At 39.2% G+C, this 19,129-nt stretch overlaps 1 long non-coding RNA gene across 1 annotated transcript; it reads left to right on the plus strand.

Annotated features, from left to right (window-relative positions):
- Positions 1–3,889: 3,889 nt before the first annotated feature.
- LOC113916264 lies at positions 3,890–18,256 on the plus strand. The gene is made up of 3 exons (XR_003517896.2): positions 3,890–4,018; positions 4,428–4,497; positions 18,054–18,256. It is a non-coding gene; the product is annotated as an uncharacterized LOC113916264 (long non-coding RNA).
- The last annotated feature ends 873 nt before the right edge of the window (positions 18,257–19,129 follow it).

Raw genomic sequence — 19,129 nt, forward strand, 5'->3', positions numbered from 1 at the left:
GACCAAAGAGAAGTTGAATTCTGGGGAGAACTGTTCCCTCCACTTCGCACGCTGGGACTGACTCATTTGAGGGGAACTTTCAAGCTCATTGGCTGTGAAATACTTATGAATGTGGTGAGATTTCAGGGACACCTCCCGTGGAATCAGGTAGGGACTGACTCCTCATGAATTTCACACCAGAATCAAGCTGAACCTGAAAAGCAAGATAATAAAGGTTCTTTTGGAGTGAACATTATTATCCCTTCTAGGATTTGGAGCCAGGGGCCCATCTTTCAGCCTTGGCAATATATGAAAACCGGGAAAACCTCATTTCCCAAGTGGAAAGAAAAAAGGCTTCAGTGGTTTTCCATAAAGCCAAAGTGCAAACATAATCTTCATAAAGATCTTTGTAACTGACAGAGGACAACAGCGAGGCCTCTGACTCACCATTCATAGACTCTTGTCAATCCCTCCTTGCTCGTTGCTTCCTTTCTCCTCAGGACTGTTAACTTTAAATTTCTAAAACATTAACCTGACTGGAAAGGTTAGTTTTATATAGCAAGAGCCTACTTCAGAATTTTTTTCATGCCCCCAGCTCTGCAGGTGGAGTGAAAATGTTGTCCCAACAACATTAGACTTTTTTTTTTTTTTTTTTTCATTTTGAGAAGCAATGAAGGAATATGTTCTCCCTGGCTTGGTCTTCTGATATGAGGGGTTTTCTAGGACTTGCCCTCATTGTCTTTCTTCTCTGTAGTCTAAAACAAGTTTTTGGAAGTAGAGATTATAATGAAGAATAATAGACCTTGACACTTTTAAAATCAATTAGAGTTTAGCTAGTAAGTGATGAAAACACACACACACACATTTTTTTCTTTCAAATTTGTGGACTGTTCTCTTATGAATAGATGATAAAATTAAATTAGGCTTTTTTGTTTTACTCTTTTGGTAAATTAGCTACCATTCAATATTCTGAGGAAACCTGAATAGAACAACTTTGCAATCTTAGAAACTGAGAATCAGATCAACAAGCTCTTTATTGCTTATCTTTGCATTTTATTTCTTCTTAACTATAGTAAATTTGTCCATCTTGGATGGTTTTAGAACCCAAACAGTAACAATTTCCTAAGTTACAAACATTGAGGGTTCTTCATTCACTTCTCACACATTTTTCATGTGAGATCCTACAGACAAAAGCAGTGGGATTTACATTCTATTCACATTCTTGTAGTATTACTATACCTTCCTACTCCATTTTGTTTTGCTAAAAAGAATAACAAGTCCCAGCATGGTGTATTCTAGCAGAAAAATCAGCCTGGGCATCTTATTAGAAACAAATTCTTCAAGAGTAAATGGCTTCCGTTTGATCCTCTCCCTCCTCCTTCCCCCTTCTTCTCCTTCTTCCTCCTCCTTCATCTAACACTGGTGTTTGATTGTAACTGAAATAAGATTGACCAAAGAAGATATTTAAGTCTACGTAAGAGCTTGAAAAAAACAGGAAGAATAGTTTCAAATGTTGTAGTCTTGGCAATAAAAATCAAACATAGCTTTAAGACTTGACTCTTCTCTCATATAGATCCTCTTCTCTGTTTTAGAAATCCCAAATTGATTTGTCAAGACAGATCAAAGAGGAAAGAACTTTCCCATTGGGATCATTGCTTCTGAGGGTGAGCAAAAGACAGACAATGAGTTACAGGCTAGAAAAAACAAACAAAAACAAAAACATGGTATTCTAGATTCAATACTTTTTATAAGGCCAACTAATGATGACCTTCACCAACCTCTTGATAAAGAGAAGCTACCATTTTGCCCTAATTTGTCTGAGATTTATTATAGTAATATCTTGTTCTCTATTTTGACAGTGAAGAATTCTTATTATTTGCAATTCTTCCCTCCATAGCATATAATGGAAGGCAGTGGGTGCTATGATCTCAACACCTCTTAAGTCACCACGGGTACCTCTTTTTGAGCTTCATTCTCTCTTCGGAAAATGAGGGTAACAGTATTCTAGCTGGGCATTAGTTTAGCAGAATTTGGAAAGCAAAGAATTCTATGTCAACCTCACTCTAATCAGCTTGTCACAGATGTATGTATATTCATTTACATCTGTGTGCTTGCATGTGTGTGTACTGTTGTGTATGGAGAAAGAGAGGAACAGATTCAAGGATAGAAAAGGAAAATAAATAATATACAAAGGAAAGGATTAGGATGAATATATACATATGCACATAAATACACACACACACATATATAGTTTAACTGTGTGATAAAACCAGTTACGATTACATCAACATGACAGGAAAATATCTTTGAAAGAAATATTTTCCTTTGCCTTTATAGGGGCACAGAGTAAAACACTGGAAATGTAATCCAACCACATTCCCATTTTCTTTGTTCAAATGTGAGCATTGCATAGGAGCTAGAATTAGGCTCATCTGAATACATTACAAAACATTTGCCAGTTTGATCTTTGTTCAGTACAGATGTGTTTCATAAATTGTCACCTTTTACTCTTTTCCAGATGCTGTCAAATTCCTATCTCTCTCTCTCTCTTTTTTTTAATTCAGTTATTTAATGAAAGGGGGAAAACACTGTGGTGGGGATGTAATTTTGGAAATAAAAACAGCCCTTCGTGGTAGTTGTGGTGTATGGTTGTGGTTGTGAGGGGTGTGTGTGTGTGTGGCTACCTGAGTGAGAGAGATGTAGGGGGCATAAGATACAAGACTGATGATACGAAAGAGTACTTTACATTGTGATAGTACATAGTTGTTTTGTTTTGTTTTTGTTTTTGTTTTTGTTTTTGAGGAATATCTGTCTAGTGTAAGGCCCAAGAAAGATCTATTTGAAAATGTTCCATGATTACAATGTAACAAAAGGATTAAGTTCTTGGCTGCCCCCTAATGGTCACTGACCTAAGCCGGTCAGCCTTAGGGTACTTTCTCCAAAGACTTGAAAGACACTTGTCATATCTCAGATAATACAAATCTGTAAACAATGTAAGGATAATATTAGTAAACATTTGGTTAATTTATATGAGATTTCACTTTATGGATCATAACTAGAGCTCACCATTTATTCCATAAACAAAAGGATAGTCTATTAGGGTATTTATGCTTTATTTTCATTGTTATAGTAGGATGAGCATAATAGGAAGAAATCAACCCCCCCTCAAATTCTTCCAAATTTTGGAGAAGAGATTTTCACTCCTTAAAACAATATTGTGGAAATCAAAGAAGTCATTTTCAGACCCCCAAATAAAATAAAAATTTGAAGGCTTTTGTTTGGTAGGGGAAAGAAATGAAATCTTCAGGTGGGGAGCAAAAGAGGGCCAACCATAGCAGGCAAATATTCTTGACGACTTCTCTTAGATCGGGAGAGGAATAAATTTAATGCTTTTTCTGTGAATAGACACATCCAACCAGAGGGTGAGAAAACCCAAAGTTTGGAGAACAGAAGTCGAATGAAAGAAATGGCTATGGCCCTGGAATCTGGAGTAAAAATTTCCAATGGCTGACATTGAATCAAAAAACCTGAACTTCCTTCCTGAATGAATCTATAAAGACTAGGATTTTGAGCTTATCAGTGGTATCAAGCATGGAATGAAATTAGAAGGTCCTTTGTCAGGCATTCTGGAATACAAAGAGTCCATGAAGTTCGAATATTTCTAAGAGCTGCCACAACTCATGACTGCGATTGAACTTGCCACCAGCTGAGTCAAATAGGGATCTTAGACCTGCTTACTTGATTTAATAAGATGAAGGAATGTCACATTTTTCACACCTGAGTTTTGGGGATAAAATTTATAGCAGTTACAGCATTTATTTTGCTTTCAGGCAAATCTATAAGAGTAAAACTATCAATTAGATGCTGTCTTTCAGTAGAGGACCTTACAGTATATGGGGAAATGAATCATCAATTGCAATGTTGGGTTATTTGGTCACTAATAAAACAGTGGTCAATCCAAAGAGCAATGGAATGAGCAGAAGACTCCTTCAGAAGGGAAGACTTCTCAGGCGAAGTAACATGAGGCATTGAATGATGAGTAAGACCTTTATCAATGGAAAATAGGCAGAATGCTATTCTACATATGACACAAACATTATAAATGCACATCATGGATCCTGTGTAGATTTTTGGAATTTTAAAGGTTAATAGCTAGAAAGAAAGATAAAACTAGTGGGGTGAGCAGGAACCATATCCTGAAAGGCCTTGCCAACCAAGAGGGGTCTGCTATTTTTGATGACCACAGGATTCATGTACAGTTTTTCTCCTTCTTTTAATTGAATATAATTGGCATATAATATTATATTAGTTTCAGGTATACAATGTAGTGATTCAATATTCTTATAAATTAGAAAATGATAATAATAGGTCTTGTTATCAATGGTCACCATACAAAGTTATTGTATATAATCATGTGACATGCAATATTATTGACTATGTGTTTTCAGGCAGCAAAGCAACATGGTCAGCTCTGCACGTGGAAAAATGTGGTGTGAAAATGTGGGGAGAGGAAGAGAGGTAAGATTAGAGAAAATTTCAGAAGTCCAGATGAGGATTGGCAAGGACATAAACTAAATGGAGAGGGAGAAATGGATGTGGGAAATCTGGGAGGTAAACTCAGTATGGCAGAGAAATGGTACAACTCAGTCATGTTCACAGCTCTATTGCTGGAACATGGCATCTTGCCTGGCACAAAGTATAAATTTGATAAATACTGCTTAAAAGGAGGAGGAGAGGGCTCAAATCTCCCACCTTGATGACTGAAATATGAAACACAGCAGTGGGTTTGAGGCCAAGATAGTGGGTGTGGTTACTAACCTGTTGAATTTGACAAGTCTATAGGTCATCCCAGTGGAAAGACTCAGTATGCAGGAAGATGTATGAGTCAGGAACAGATTGAGGTTGGGACAGGAGAATATCACATAGGACGTTTTTCTCCTGGAAGACCACATACTCAGAACCAACACTAGTTTATATAGTTTTTAATAAGGTAATTTTTAATGATGGACTTTTTCTAAAAATATCCCAAAGAAGTTTGTAGGAGAAATAAAGTTTCTTTTTTTAAAAGTATATGCTGTTCTGGGAGGGGCGGAGCAAGATGGCGGAGGAGTAGGAGACCTGGATTTCGTCTGGTCTCAGGAATTCAGCTGAATAGGGATCAAACCATTCTGAACACCTACAAACTCAACAGGAGATCAAAGAAAAGAATAGCAACAACTCTCTGAACAGAAAAGCGACCACTTTCTGGAAGGTAGGATGTGCGGAGAAGTGAATCTGAGGTGATATTCAGGAGGATAGACGGTGGGGGAGGGGGCCTCCACTAGCCACTAGCAGCAAGTGATAGAACATCAGAGCCCAAAATTGGAACTTTTAGAAGTCGGCTCCGCTGAGGGACGTCGCTCCAGTGGCTACGCTGGGGGGGGGGGGGGCGGGGGGGTGGAGCCCTCGTGGGACAGTGTGGTCTCAGGACCCTCCGGGTCACAAAAAGACCAGGGGTGCCTGAGTGCGGCAGAGCTCCCAGGTATTGGAGCAGGGAAGCTGGCTGCAGAGACGGAGCCGAGGTGTGGGCTCTCAGCTCGGGGTTGCCATAAACCGTGATCCACGGCACAGTCAGGCCACTGCTCCTCCAGCAGGGACCCAACAAGCGGCAGATCCGTGGAGACCCCTTCCTCTCCTGGGAGGATCAGCGTGGGGGTGCACAGCAAGGATCTGCTGGGTTTGGAGACTCAACACCGGGTTGGGTGCCAGAGATAGAAACGCTCGGTCACAGGCCGGGTGAGCATGGAGTGTGGCCGGAGACTGGGGAGACGGGAGTGACTGGCTGCTTTTCTCTGGGGGCGCACTGAGGAGCGGGGCCCTGAGTTCTCGGCTCCTCTGAGGCAGAGATTAGGAGGCCGCCATTTTCACTCTCCTCCTCCAAATCTGTACCGAAAGCTAGCAGGGAACAAAAGCTACGAGAGCAAACCTGAGCAGATTACTTAGCCTGGACCCAGCAAGGGCAGGGCAATTCCGCCTCCAGCAAAGACATTTGGGAACCATGGCAGCAGGTCCCTCCCCCAGAAGATCAGCAAGAACAGCCAGCCAAGACCAAGTTTACCAATCAATGAGAACGGCAGAACTCCAGCGCTAGGGGAATACTCCACATAGAATTTATGGCTTTTTTCCCATGATTCTTTAGTCTTTTTAAAGTTAATTTTTTTTCCTGTCTTTTATTTTTTTTAATTTTTCTTTTTCCCTTTTTCAGCCAACATCTTATCAATCCTTTTTTAAAAAACATTTTTATTTTTCATTTTTAGAGTCATATTCTATCCCTTCATAGTAGTTACCCTTATTTTTGGCACATATATATAAGTTGTTCTCTCTTTAAAATTTTGAGATACAGTTTCTTCTAACAGATTAAAGTATACCCTAAATCTCTAGTGTATGGCTTTGTTCTAGTCTTCCTGCCTGATTACATTCTCTCCCTTTTTTTTCTTTTTTTTTAAGTCCTCTTCTTTCATTTTTCAACCAACTTCTTATCAATTCCTTTTATAAAGTCTTTTATAATTTTCATCTTTACAGTCATATTCCATCCCTACATCGTATTAACCCTTATTTTTGTACATATATAAGTTTTTTTTCTTTAAAATTTTGGGAGGCACTTTCTTCTAACAGACCAAAATACACCCGAAATCTAGTGTGTGGCACTGATCTATGCACCAGCCAGATCATATTTGATCATATTCTGTTTTTTTGTTTTGTTCTGTTTTTGTTTGTTTTTATCTTTTTCTTTTTCTTTTTTCTTTCTTTCCCTTTCTTTTACCCCAGTTTCAGGTCTTTTCTGATTTGTTTAAAATACATTTTCTGTGGACGTTGTTACCCTGTTAGAATTTTGTTCTCTCATTCATCTATTCTCCTCTGGACAAAATGACAGGATAGAAAAAAACACCCCTACAAAAAAAAAAAAAACAAAAGGCAGTACCAACTGCCAGGGACCTACTTAATACAGATATTGTACTAATATCCAACATTGTACTAATGTTGGAACTAGAGTTCAAAATGATGATTTTAAAGATACTAGCTGGGCTGGAAAAACATGGAAGTTATTAGAGAAACCCTTTCTGGAGAAATAAAAGAACTAAAATCTAACCAAGTCTAAATCAAAAAGGCTATTAATGAGGTGCAATTAAGGGCTAGTATCCAAAATCTATAAAGAACTTATCAAACTCAACACCCAAAGAATGATCCAATCAAGAAATGGGCAGAAGACATGAACAGACATTTTTCCAAAGAAGACATCCAAACGGCCAACAGAACCATGAAAAAGTGTTCAATATCGCTCAGGATCAGGGAAATCCAAATCAAACCCTCAATGACATACCACTTCACACCAGTCAGAATGGCTAAAATAAACAAGTCAGGAAACGAAAGATGTTGGCGGGGATGCAGAGAAAGGGGAATCCTCCTATAGTGTTGGTGGGAATGCAAGCTGGTGCAGCCACTCTGGAAAACAGTATAGAGGTTTCTCAAACAGTTGAAAATAGAGCTACCCTACGATCCAGCAATTGCACTACTGGGTATTTACCCCAAAGGTACAAATGTAGGGATCTGAAGGGGTACGTGCACCCTGATGTTTATAGCAGCAATGTCCACAATAGCCAAACTGTGGAAAGAGCCAAGATGTCCATCGACAGATGAATGGATAAAGAAGATGTGGTATATATCTACAATGGAATATTATGCAACCATCAAAATGAATGAAATCTTGCCATTTGCAACGACATGGATGGAACTGGAGGGTATTATGCTGAGCAAAATAAGTCAATAAGAGAAAGACATGTATCATATGACCTCACTGATATGAGGAATTCTTAATCTCAGGAAACAAACTGAGGGTTGTTGGAGTGGTGGGGGGGTGGAAGGGATGGGGTGGCTGGGTGATAGACATTGGGGAGGGTATGTGCTATGGTGAGCACTGTGAATTGTGTAAGACTTTTGAATCTCAGATCTCTGAAACAAATAATACATTATATGTTAAAAAAAAAGAAGAAGTAGAAGAAGAAGATAGCAGGAAGGGAAAAATGAAGGGGCAGAAATCGGAGGGGGAGATGAACCATGAGAGACTATGGACTCTGAGAAACAAACTGAGATTTCTAGAGGGGAAGGGGTTTGGGGGGATGGTTTAGCCTGGTGATGGGTATTAAAGAGGGCATGTACCGAATGGAGCACTGGGTATTATATGCAAAGAATGAATCATGGAACACTATATCAAAAACTAATGATGTAAGGTATGGTGATTAACATAACATAATAAAATGAAAAAAATGAAAAAAAAATTGCAAATTTACACTCAAGGGTGAATACCAATCACCAAAAAAAAAAAAAAAAAAAAAAAGGCCTCCACTGAAAATGGTGGATTAGGCATTTGTATTTCTCTCCTCTCCATACCAAGATCCAACTAAAGTAACAGTGAAATATTATATCCACTATGCAAGAAAAGATGGAAACTCACCCAAAGTTTGGTTCAGATGTGGACACTGATGATATCACACACACACACACCAAGAGGAGATGAAAACATTTTTTTTTACTCACATAATGAGACATTCTGAGGAGATCAAGGTGGCTCCCGAGTGATCTGAAAATGGCTTGAGAGGTCAGGAAAAGGAGACAGCACTTGAGTTTTTATTGTGGTCTAGGGATGGGGCTGAGTCAAGGTTTCTGCACATGATTTGAACTTCATCCCAGTGGCAAAGAAGGGAGCACTCAGGCTTTCTCACCAGCTTGTCCAGATTGGGGCAGAAGAGAAAGAGGGAAGATTGAGGCTTACAAGCTGTCAGGAAAAACTTAAAAACTGAGTCCTTATTACATAAATGAATTAAAAAGGTATAGCATGTACATCTAAAAATAATCTGAATGGGAACATCAGTGGGTGAAAAATTTCAACAAGATGTTGAAAAATAAAAGTAATGGAGGGTTTCGCTAGGATGATAAAGACAAGGCTAAAAGTATGTATAGAAGTGGGCAAGGATGTGGAGAGAGTCAGTTTACCCTGCAAACTCCCAGTGTACTATGTTTCTAAGGCTCCTGATGCCAGGGATGGGAGATAAGGTTCAAGGATGGACATGGACACTGGTTGAATCTTTAAATGCTGATGTTTCTTAGGGAAACTGCTCCTCTCAGCAGATCTTTTTTGCCTGAACCACCTGAGGACATTTTTATGACAAGTATCAACTACATGTTGACAACTCACAGTCTTAGAGCTTCAGTTCTGATTCTCTCCTGACCTCCAGCCTAGACATCCACCTGCCTGCTGAAAACCTTTACCTGTATGACCTATAGACAATTTGAAGGACACTGCCCAGAATACAATTCAGTATCTTTTTTCTTGAGCTGATTCCAGCTTTGTATTCCATATTCCCATGAGTGACTGTGCAATCTATCTAGTCGCTCAAGTCAGAAAATGACTCCTCCCATCTCTCACACACACATTCTGACAGTGCCAAAGTGCTGCTGCTTCCATGGAGCTCTCCCTTCTGTCTTACTGCCACTGCTTTGCTTTAGGCTGTCATCATATATTACCTCAAATATTGCTGCTATCCAGATTCCCATCCTGGAACTTGTTGAAATTGATCATCCTAAACTTAAATTCTGATTACTTCTAGGCTTGAAATCCTAAGTAGTACCCCGTACATTCTAGATATTTTAGTATAGCACTCAAGTTTACTATTTGTTATTTCTTTCTTCCTTTCAATCCTCCCCACCCACTCAAGGCCTTAGAACATAGACAATGCAAAGATAATGTTTTATTTATATATCTGAATCCTCAGCACCTAATACTTGATGGCTTAACATGAAAGTTAATTAAAAAGCATGTGGTATGAATAAATGAATTCCATAAGTATTAGTGCTGTCTTGAAAACCTGACCTGATTGTCTCTGAGTTCATTGTTCCTCCCAAACAATGCAACTTTTTCAACCTTGGTTTTTCAGTAGGACCACGAAGGTAGGAGAATTCAACAGGGCTCAAAAGAGAGACCCAACAGGTATTGATCTAAATGTTAAAAACTCATAATTTATAGTTTTAGTATATTTAGTAGATCAGTGTCTAAATTTGGTTTGAAGTAGTATTCTCTAATTCCAAACTTTCTATATGCATAAATTTTACGAAAATACTGGAAGATGTTTTCTCATAAATAGGATTGCTTTACTGAAGTATATTCAGATGTGAACTTGGGTCTCCCAATGCTTAAGCTTCAGCAAGACCCAATTCTACCATCTGAGAGTGTCCAAAGCCTCTTGAAGATTGTTGGACATGCTATCATCTGTTATCTTAACCCCTCTCCCTCTGGGCTCTTAAGTCCTGTATACATACATATGAAAAACTATACATACACAGTCTGCCTTATAAGTCAAGATACCAAAACTTTACACAACTTTAAAGCCAGGGCTTTCACCAATTTCCTCAAGAAATCCACTTATACCCTCCTAATTTCTGAATGATTCTTTCTCCACTCTTTCCCATCTCTGCCCTTCACACTCTAACTTCTTACATCCCCTCATTCCTGCTTCCTTAAAATTCTTCTCTTCTTAATTAACTGAGGAATTTATCTTTCCCTCTGACCACAAAACACTTACATAAGCATACTAATTGATGTACTCAACAGAAAAAAAAAATCTGACTGTGTGATTGGAACACTCGCTTCCTTTGGAAAATAGTCAGGATGGTAAGTAACATTTTATTTCTAATGTATTAGGAACAGCATACACATTTTGTTTAATTTTTTATTGTTATGTCAATCACCATACATTCATTACATCATTAATTTTTTTGATGTAGTGTTCCATGATTAATTCCTTGTGTATAACACCCAGTGCTCCATGCAGAACATGCCCTCTTTAATACCCATCACCAGACTAAGCCATCCCCCCAACCCCCTCCCCTCTAGAACCCTTGGTTTGTTTTTCAGAGTCCATCGTTTCTCATGGTTCATCTCCCCGTCCAATTCCCCACCCCTTCATTCTTTCCCTCCTGCTATCTTCTTCTTTTTTTTTTTAACATATACTGTATTATTTGTTTCAGAGGTACAGATCTGTGATTCAAAAGTCTTATACAATTCACAGCGCTCACCATAGCACATACCCTCCCCAATGTCTATCACCCAGCCACCCCATCCCTCCCACCCCCCACCACTCCAGCAACACTCAGTTTGTTTCCTGCTATTAAGAATTCCTCATATCAGTGAGGTCATATGATACATGTCTTTCTCTTATTGACTTATTTTGCTCAGCATAATACCCTCCAGTTCCATCCACGTGACTGCAAATGGCGAGGTTTCATTCCTTTGGATGGCTGCATAATATTCAATTGTATATACATACCACCTCTTCTTTATCCATTCATCTGTCGATGGACATCTTGGCTCTTTCCACAGTTTGGCTATTGTGGACATTGCTACTATAAACATCGGGGTGCACGTACCCCTTCAGATCCCTACATTTGTACCTTTGGGGTAAATACCCAGTAGTGCAATTCCTGGATCATAGGGTAGCTTTATTTTCAACTGTTTGAAGAACTTCCATACTGTTTTCCAGGTGGATGCACCAGCTTGCATTCCCACCAACAGTGTAGGAGGGTTCCCCTTTCTCTGCATCCCCGCCAACATCTGTCGTTTCCTGACTTGTTAATTTTAGCCATTCTGATTGATGTGACATGATATCTCACTGAGGTTTTGATTTGGATTTCCCAGATGCCGAGTGATATTGAGCACCTTTTCATGTGTCTGTTTGGCCCTTTGGATGTCTTCTTTGGAAAAAATGTCTGTTCATGTCTTCTGCCCATTTCTTGATTGGATCATGTGTTCTTTGGGTGTTGAGTTTAAGAAGTTCTTTAGAGATTTTGGATACTAGCCCTTTATCTGATAAGTCATTTGCAAATATCTTCTCGCATTCTGTCGGTTGTCTTTTGGTTTTGTTGACTGTTTCTTTTGCTGTGCAAAAGCTTTTTATCTTGATGAGGTCCCAAGAGTTCATTTTTGCCCTTGCTTCCCTTGCCTTTGACAATGTTTGTAGGAAGAAGTAGCTGAGGCTGAGGTCGAAGAGGTTGCTGTCTATGTTCTCCTTTAGGATTTGAATGGACTCCTGTCTCACATTTAGGACTTCCAACTATTTTGAGTCTATTTTTAGGTGTGGTGTAAGAAAATGGTCCAGTTTCATTCTTCTGCATGTGGCTGTCCAATTTTCCCAACACCATTTGTTGAAGAGACTGTCTTTTTTCCACTGGACATTCTTTCCTGCTTTGTCGAAGATTAGTTGACCATAGAGTTGAGGATCCATTTCTGGGCTCTCTATTCTGTTCCATTGATCTATGTGTCTGTTTTTGTGCCAGTACCATACTGTCTTGATGACGACAGCTTTGTAATAGGGCTTGAAGTCTGGAATTGTGATGCCAACAGCTTTACTTTTGTTTTTCAACATTCCTCTGGCTACTCAAAGTCTTTTCTGGTTCCATACAAACTTTAGGATAATTTGTTCCATTTCTTTGAAAAAAGTAGATGGTATTTTGATGGGGATTGCATTGAATGTGTAGATTGCTCTAGGTAGCATTGACATCTTCACAATATTTGTTCTCCCAATCCATGAGCATGGAACGTTTTTCCATTTCTTTGTGTCTTCCTCAATTTCGTTCATGAGTATTTTATAGTTTTCTGAGTACAGATCCATTGCCTCTTTGGTTAAATTTATTCCAAGGTATCTTATGGTTTTGGGTGCCATTGTAAATGGGATCGACTCCTTAATTTCTCTTTCTTCTGTCTTGTTGTTGGTGTATAGGAATGCCAATGATTTCTGTGCATTGTTTTTATATCCTGCCACTTTACTGAATTTCTGTTTGAGTTTTAGCAGTTTTGGGGTGGAGTCTTTTGGGTTTTCCATGTAAAGTATCATTTCATCTGCAAAGAGTGGGAGTTTGACTTCTTCTTTGCCAATCTGGATGCCTTTGATTTCTTTTTGTTGTCTGATTGTCGTTGCTAGGACTTCTAATACTATGTTGAATAGCAGTGGTGATAGTGGACATCCCTGCCGTGTTCCTGACCTTAGGGGGAAAGCGCTCAGTTTTTCCCCATTGAGAATGATATTCACTGTTGTTTTTTCATAGATGGCTTTTATGATATTGAGATATGTACCCTCTATCCATATACTCTGAAGAGTTTTGATCAAGAAACGATGCTGTACTTTGTCAAATGCTTTTTCTGCATCTATTGAGAGGATCATATGGTTCTTGTTCTTTCTTTTATTAATGTATTGTATCACATTGATTGATTGATGGATGTTGAGCCAACCTTGCAGCCCAGGGATAAATCCCACTTGGTCGTGGTGAATAATCCTTTTAATGTACTGTTGGATCTTACTGGCTAGTATTTTGGTGAGAATTTTTGCATTCATGTTCATCAAGGATATTGGTCTTTAATTCTCCTTTCTGATAGGGTCTTTTTCTGGTTTGGGGATCAAGGTAATTGTGGCCTCATAAAACAAGTTTGGAAGTTTTCCTTTCATTTCTATTTTTTGGAACAGTTTCAGAAGAATAGGTATTAATTCTTCATTAAATGTTTGGTAGAATTCCCCTGGGAAGCCATCTGGCCCTGAGCTCTTGTTTGTTGAGAGATTCTGATAACTGCTTCAATTTCCTTAGTGGTTATAGGTCTGTTCAGGTTTTCTATTTCTTCCTAGTTCAGTTTTGGTAGTTGATACATCTCTAGAAATGCATCCATTTCTTCCAGGTTATCTAATTTGCTGGCATAAAGTTGCTTATATGTTCTTATAATTGTTTGTATGTCTTTGGTGTTGGTTGTGTTCTCTCCTCTTTCATTCATGATTTTGTTGATTTGGGTCATTTCTCTTTTCTTTTCGATAAGTCTGGCCAGGGGTTTATTAATCTTGTTTTTCGTTCAAAGAACAAGCTCCTAGTTTCGTTGATCTGTTCTACTGTTATTTGGTTTCTATTTCATTGATTTCTGCTCTGATCTTTATTATTTCTCTTCTCCTGCTGGGTTTAGGCTTTATTTGCTGTTCTTCTCCAGCTCCTTTAGGTGTAGTGTTAGGTGTGTATTTGAGACCTTTCTTGTTTCTTGAGAAAGGCTTGTATTGCCATATACTTTCCATCCCAAAGATTTTGAACAGTTGTGCTTTCATTTTCATTGGTTTCCATGAATTTTTTTAATTCTTTAATTTCCTGGTTGACCCATTCATTCTTTAGTAGGATGCTCTTTAGACTCCATGTACTTGAGGTCTTTCCGACTTTCCTGTTGTGATTGAGTTCTAGTTTCAAAGCATTGTGGTCTGAAAATATGCAGGGAATGATCCCAATCTTTTGGACCAGTTGAGACCTGATTTGTGACCTAGGATGTGATCTGTTCTGGAGAATGTTCCATGGACGCTAGGAAGAATGTGTATTCTCTTGCTTTGGGATGGAATGTTCTGAATATGTCTGTGAAGTCCATTTGTTCCAGTGTTTCATTTAAAGTCTTTATTTCATGGTTGAACTTTTGCTTAGATGATCTGTCCATTTCAGTGTGGGGAATGTTATAGTCTCCCACTATTAATGTATTGTTGCCAATGTGTTTCTTTGCTTTTGTTATTAATTGGCTTGTATAATTGGCTGCTCCCATGTTAGGGGCATAGATATTTACAATTGTTAGATCTTCTTGTTGGATAGACCCTTTAAATAGGTTATAGTCTCCTTCCTCATCTCTTATTACAGTCTTTGCTTTAAAATCTAACTTGTCTGATATAAGGATTGCCACCCTAGCTTTCTTTTAGTGTCCATTAGCATGGTAGATGATTTTCCACCCCCTCACTTTCAATCTGGGGGTGTCTTTGGGTCTAAAATGAGTCTCTTGCAGAGGGCATATTGATGGGTCTTGATTTTAATCCAATCTGACAGCCTGTGTCTTTTGATTGGGGCATTTAGCCCATTTACATTTAGGGTAACTATTGAAAGACATGAATTTAGTGCCATTGTATTGCCTGTAAGGTGACTGTTACTGTTTATTGTCTATGTTCCTTTCTGGTCTATGCTGCTTTTAGGCTCTCTCTTTGCTTAGAGGACCCCTTTCAATATTTCTTGGAGGGCTGGTTTTGTGTTTGCAATTCCTTTAGTTTTTGTTTGTCCTGGAAGCTTTTTATCTCTCCTTCTATTTTCAATGACAGCCTAGGTGGATATAGTATTCTTGGCTGCATATTTTTCTCATTTAGTCTCTGAGTATATCATGCCAGTTCTTTCTGGCCTGCCAGGTCTCTGTGGATAGGTCTGTTGCCAATCAAATTTTTCTACCATTGTAGGTTACAGTTCTCTTCTCCCGAGCTGCTTTCAGGATTTTCTCTTTGTCTCTGAGACCACTAAGTTTTACTATTAGTTGTCAGGGTGTTGACCCATTTGTATTGATTTTGAGAGGGGTTCTCTGTGCCTCCTGGATTTTGATGCCTGTTTCTTTCCCCAAATTGGGAAAGTTTTCTGCTATAATATGCTCCAGTGTACCTTCTACCCCTCTCTCTCTTTCTTCTTCTTCTGGGATCCCAATTATTCTAATATTGTTTCATCTTATGGGATCACTTATCTCTCGAATTCTGCCCTCATGATCCAGTAGTTGTTTATCTCTCTTTTTCAGAGCTTCTTTATTTTCCATTATTTGGTCTTCTATATCACTGATTCTGTCTTCTGCCTAATTTATCCTAGCAGTTAGAGCCTCCATTTTTTATTGCACCTCATCAAAGCCTTTTTGATTTCGACTTGGTTAGATTTTAGTTCTTTTATTTCTCCAGAAAAGGTTTCTTTAATATCTTCCATGCTTTTTTCAAGCCCATCTAGTATCTTTAAAATCGTCATTCTGGACTCTAGTTCCAACATCTTACTAATGTCCATATTGATTAGGTCCCTGGCAGTCAGTACAGCCTCTTGTTCTTTTTTGTGAGGTGATTTTTTTCTGTCTTGTCATTTTGTCCAGAGGAGAATAGATGAATGAGAGAACAAAATGCTAATAGTGTAACAATTACCCCAGAAACATATACACTAAAGAAATTAGAAGAGACCTGAAACCAGGGGAAAAGAAAGGGAAAAAAAGAAAAAAAAGGAAAAGGAAAAGATAGAAACAAATAAACAAACAAAAACAAAACAAAGCAAAAAAAAAACAGAATATGATCAAATATGATCAAGCTGCTGCAGAGATCAGTGCCACACACTAGATTTTGGGTGTATTTTGGTCTGTTAGAAGAAAGTGCCTCCTAAAATTTTAAAGAAAGAAAAGCTTATATATGTTCAAAAATAAGGGTAAATATGATAAAGGGATGGAATATGACTGTAAAGATGAAAATTATAAAAGACTTTATAAAAGGAATTGATAAGATAAGAAGTTGCTTGAAAAAAGAAAGAAGAGGATTTTTTTTAAAAAAGGGAGAGAATGTGATCAGGCAGGAGACTAGAACAAAGCCATACACTAGAGATTTAGGGTATATAGTGGTCTGTTAGAAGAAACTGTAACCCAAAATTTTAAAGAGGGAACAACATATATATATATATATATATATATATATATACCAAAAATAAGGTTAACTACTATGAAGGGATAGAATATGACTCTAAAAATGAAAAACAAAAAAGATTTTTTAAAAAAGGGATTGATAAGATGGTGGCTGAAAAAGGGAAAAGAAAAATAAAAAAAATAAAAGAAAAAAGAAAATTAAAAAAATTAACTTTGAAAGACTAAAGAATCATGGGAAAAAAGCCATAAATTCTATGTGGAGTATTTCCCTAGTGCTGGAGTTCTGCTGTTCTCATTTATCGGTAAACTTGGTCTTGGCTGGCTGTTCTTTCTGATCTTCTGGGGAGGGGGCCTGTTTCTGTGGTTCTCAAATGTCTGCTGGAACCAGAATTGCCCCACCCTTGTCTGGTCCAGGCTAAGTTATCTGCTCGGGTTTGCTCTCAGGAGCTTTTGTTCTCTGCAGGCTTTCCATATAGCTCTGGAGGACAAGAATGAAAATGGCAGCCTCCTAATCTCCACTCTGGAGGAGCCAAGAACCGGGGCCCCTCTCCTCAGTGCTCCTCCAGAGTAAAGCAGTCAATCACTCCTGTCTCCCTCTCTCACCTGGCCTGTGACCATGTGTTTCTATCTCTGGCACATGACCCGGTGTTGAGTCTCCAAACTCAGCAGATCCCTGCAGTGCGCTCCCATGCCACCCCTCCCAGGGGAAGAAGGGACGTCTCCCCAGATCTGCTGCTTGTTGGGTCCCTACTGGGGCAGCAGTGGCCCAACTGTGCCACGGATCACAGTTTATGGCAACCCCGAGCTGCAACCCCACTCCTTGGCTCCATCTCTGCAGCTGCTTCCCCGCTCCAGTACCTGGGAGCTCTGCCACACTCAGGCACCCCCGGTCTTTCTGTGACCCCGACGGTCCTGAGACCACACTGTCCCGTGAGGGTTCCACCCCCTGCTTAGCCACTGGAGCGACGTCCCTCAGTGGAGCCGACTTCTAAATGTTCCGATTTTGTGCTCCGCGGCTCTATCACTAGCTGGTAGCGCCTGAGGGAGGTCCCATCCCCAAAGGTCTATCTTCCCGAATATCACCTCAGATTTACTTCTCCACACATCCTACTTTCCAGAAAGAGGTCGCTTTTCTGTTCAGAGAGTTGTTGCTATTCTTTTCTTCAATCGTCTGTTGAGTTCGTAGGTGTTCAGAATGGTTTGATCCCTATCTAGCTGAATTCCTGGGGCCAGATGAAATTTAGGTCTCCTACTCCTCCACCATCTTGTAAATTTTTCTGATGGAGGCTTTCCGATTCCACTGATTCTGGATCTCTGGGTTGTGTTCAGAAAAAATAATGCAAGCATATTTGTTCACCACCTGACATAATCCTCTACAGAAATTCCAGGTGGGTGAGAGAAGCTGTAAATGGATAGTTACATTTTGATCAGTGGGAACAAGCAGTTTTCTCAATTTGTGGGCTGTGAGGATGAGGTGATAGTTCAAATAAGAATGTGAGAAAGGAATGTATTCATTGGTTAGGATGATCAGCAGCAATGTGTGCAACTATTGTTCTTCCAGAGATTTTTCATTTAAAGGAGCTACAGATTGATGAGCATTACCCCTGAAATATGTTCTTGCCGAGGTCCTAGAAGTGACACACCACCCGGCCTTTATCCTCAGCTTGGCACTGTACCCAACAGAATCCATCTTGTCTAGGAGGCAGAAAAATATGCAGAATCAACACACTTAGGAAGACGTGCATGGATTTAAATAAAGCCCTTCAAAACCCTAATGTTTTCTTGATGTTGCCAATATCTCTGAGATGCCAAAATGGTAGACTGAGAGATCCCAGACCTGGTTTTTTAAATGTGTCTAAGTTCACATCATCTGAAAGGTAAAACTAGCTACTCTGTTGAAAAACTCTTTGCTAGAAATGCAAAGACATAGATATAGCTGTGAAATGTTTGGAAAGAGCCATTGGCATTTTGGATAGGTATCTCATTCAATGTAAGTGGTACAAGATGCATTCTCAGATTTAGCAATGCTCAGATTTAGCCCATATGTGGAAGGGACTGTAACCTTGCTGTCATAAGCACTGTGAGGCAACTAAAGATGACCAATCATCTGGATTCCCCTCTCATATATCCCTTGGCTCCTTAGCATCTGGACTCTATATAGAGTCTACAAATCAAGGTAACATCTTGTAATAGTACTGGGTGGGCTTTATGCTGTTCTAATTTGCTGTGCTCTAGCATTAGCTGCACTTAGGAAGAGCCTGTTCTCCAGGGAGCAAATGACAGCACATGAGAATTACACAATGTTGGTAACAACTACTTTGTAAATTCCTGTCAGGCCTTTTTTTTTTTTTTTTTTTAATGGATTCTGCCTGGGTTCATAATAGGTGAAAAAAAGACATGCTTATTTTAATGCCGTCCCTCCACTGCATTCAAAGTGCAGTGATAGAGATGCCTGGGTTGCTCAGTCAGTTAAGCGTCTGCCTTCGGCTCAAGTCATGATCTCAGGGTCCTGGGATCAAGTCCCGCATCGGGCTCCTTGCTCAGCTTCTGCTTCTCCCTCTGCCTGCAGCTCCCCCTGCTTGTGCTCTCTCTCTCTGATAAATAAATAAAATATTTTTTTAAAGTGCAGTGATAATC

This window comes from Zalophus californianus, chromosome 1 (assembly GCF_009762305.2).
Source record: "Zalophus californianus isolate mZalCal1 chromosome 1, mZalCal1.pri.v2, whole genome shotgun sequence".
Taxonomy (NCBI): domain Eukaryota; kingdom Metazoa; phylum Chordata; class Mammalia; order Carnivora; family Otariidae; genus Zalophus; species Zalophus californianus.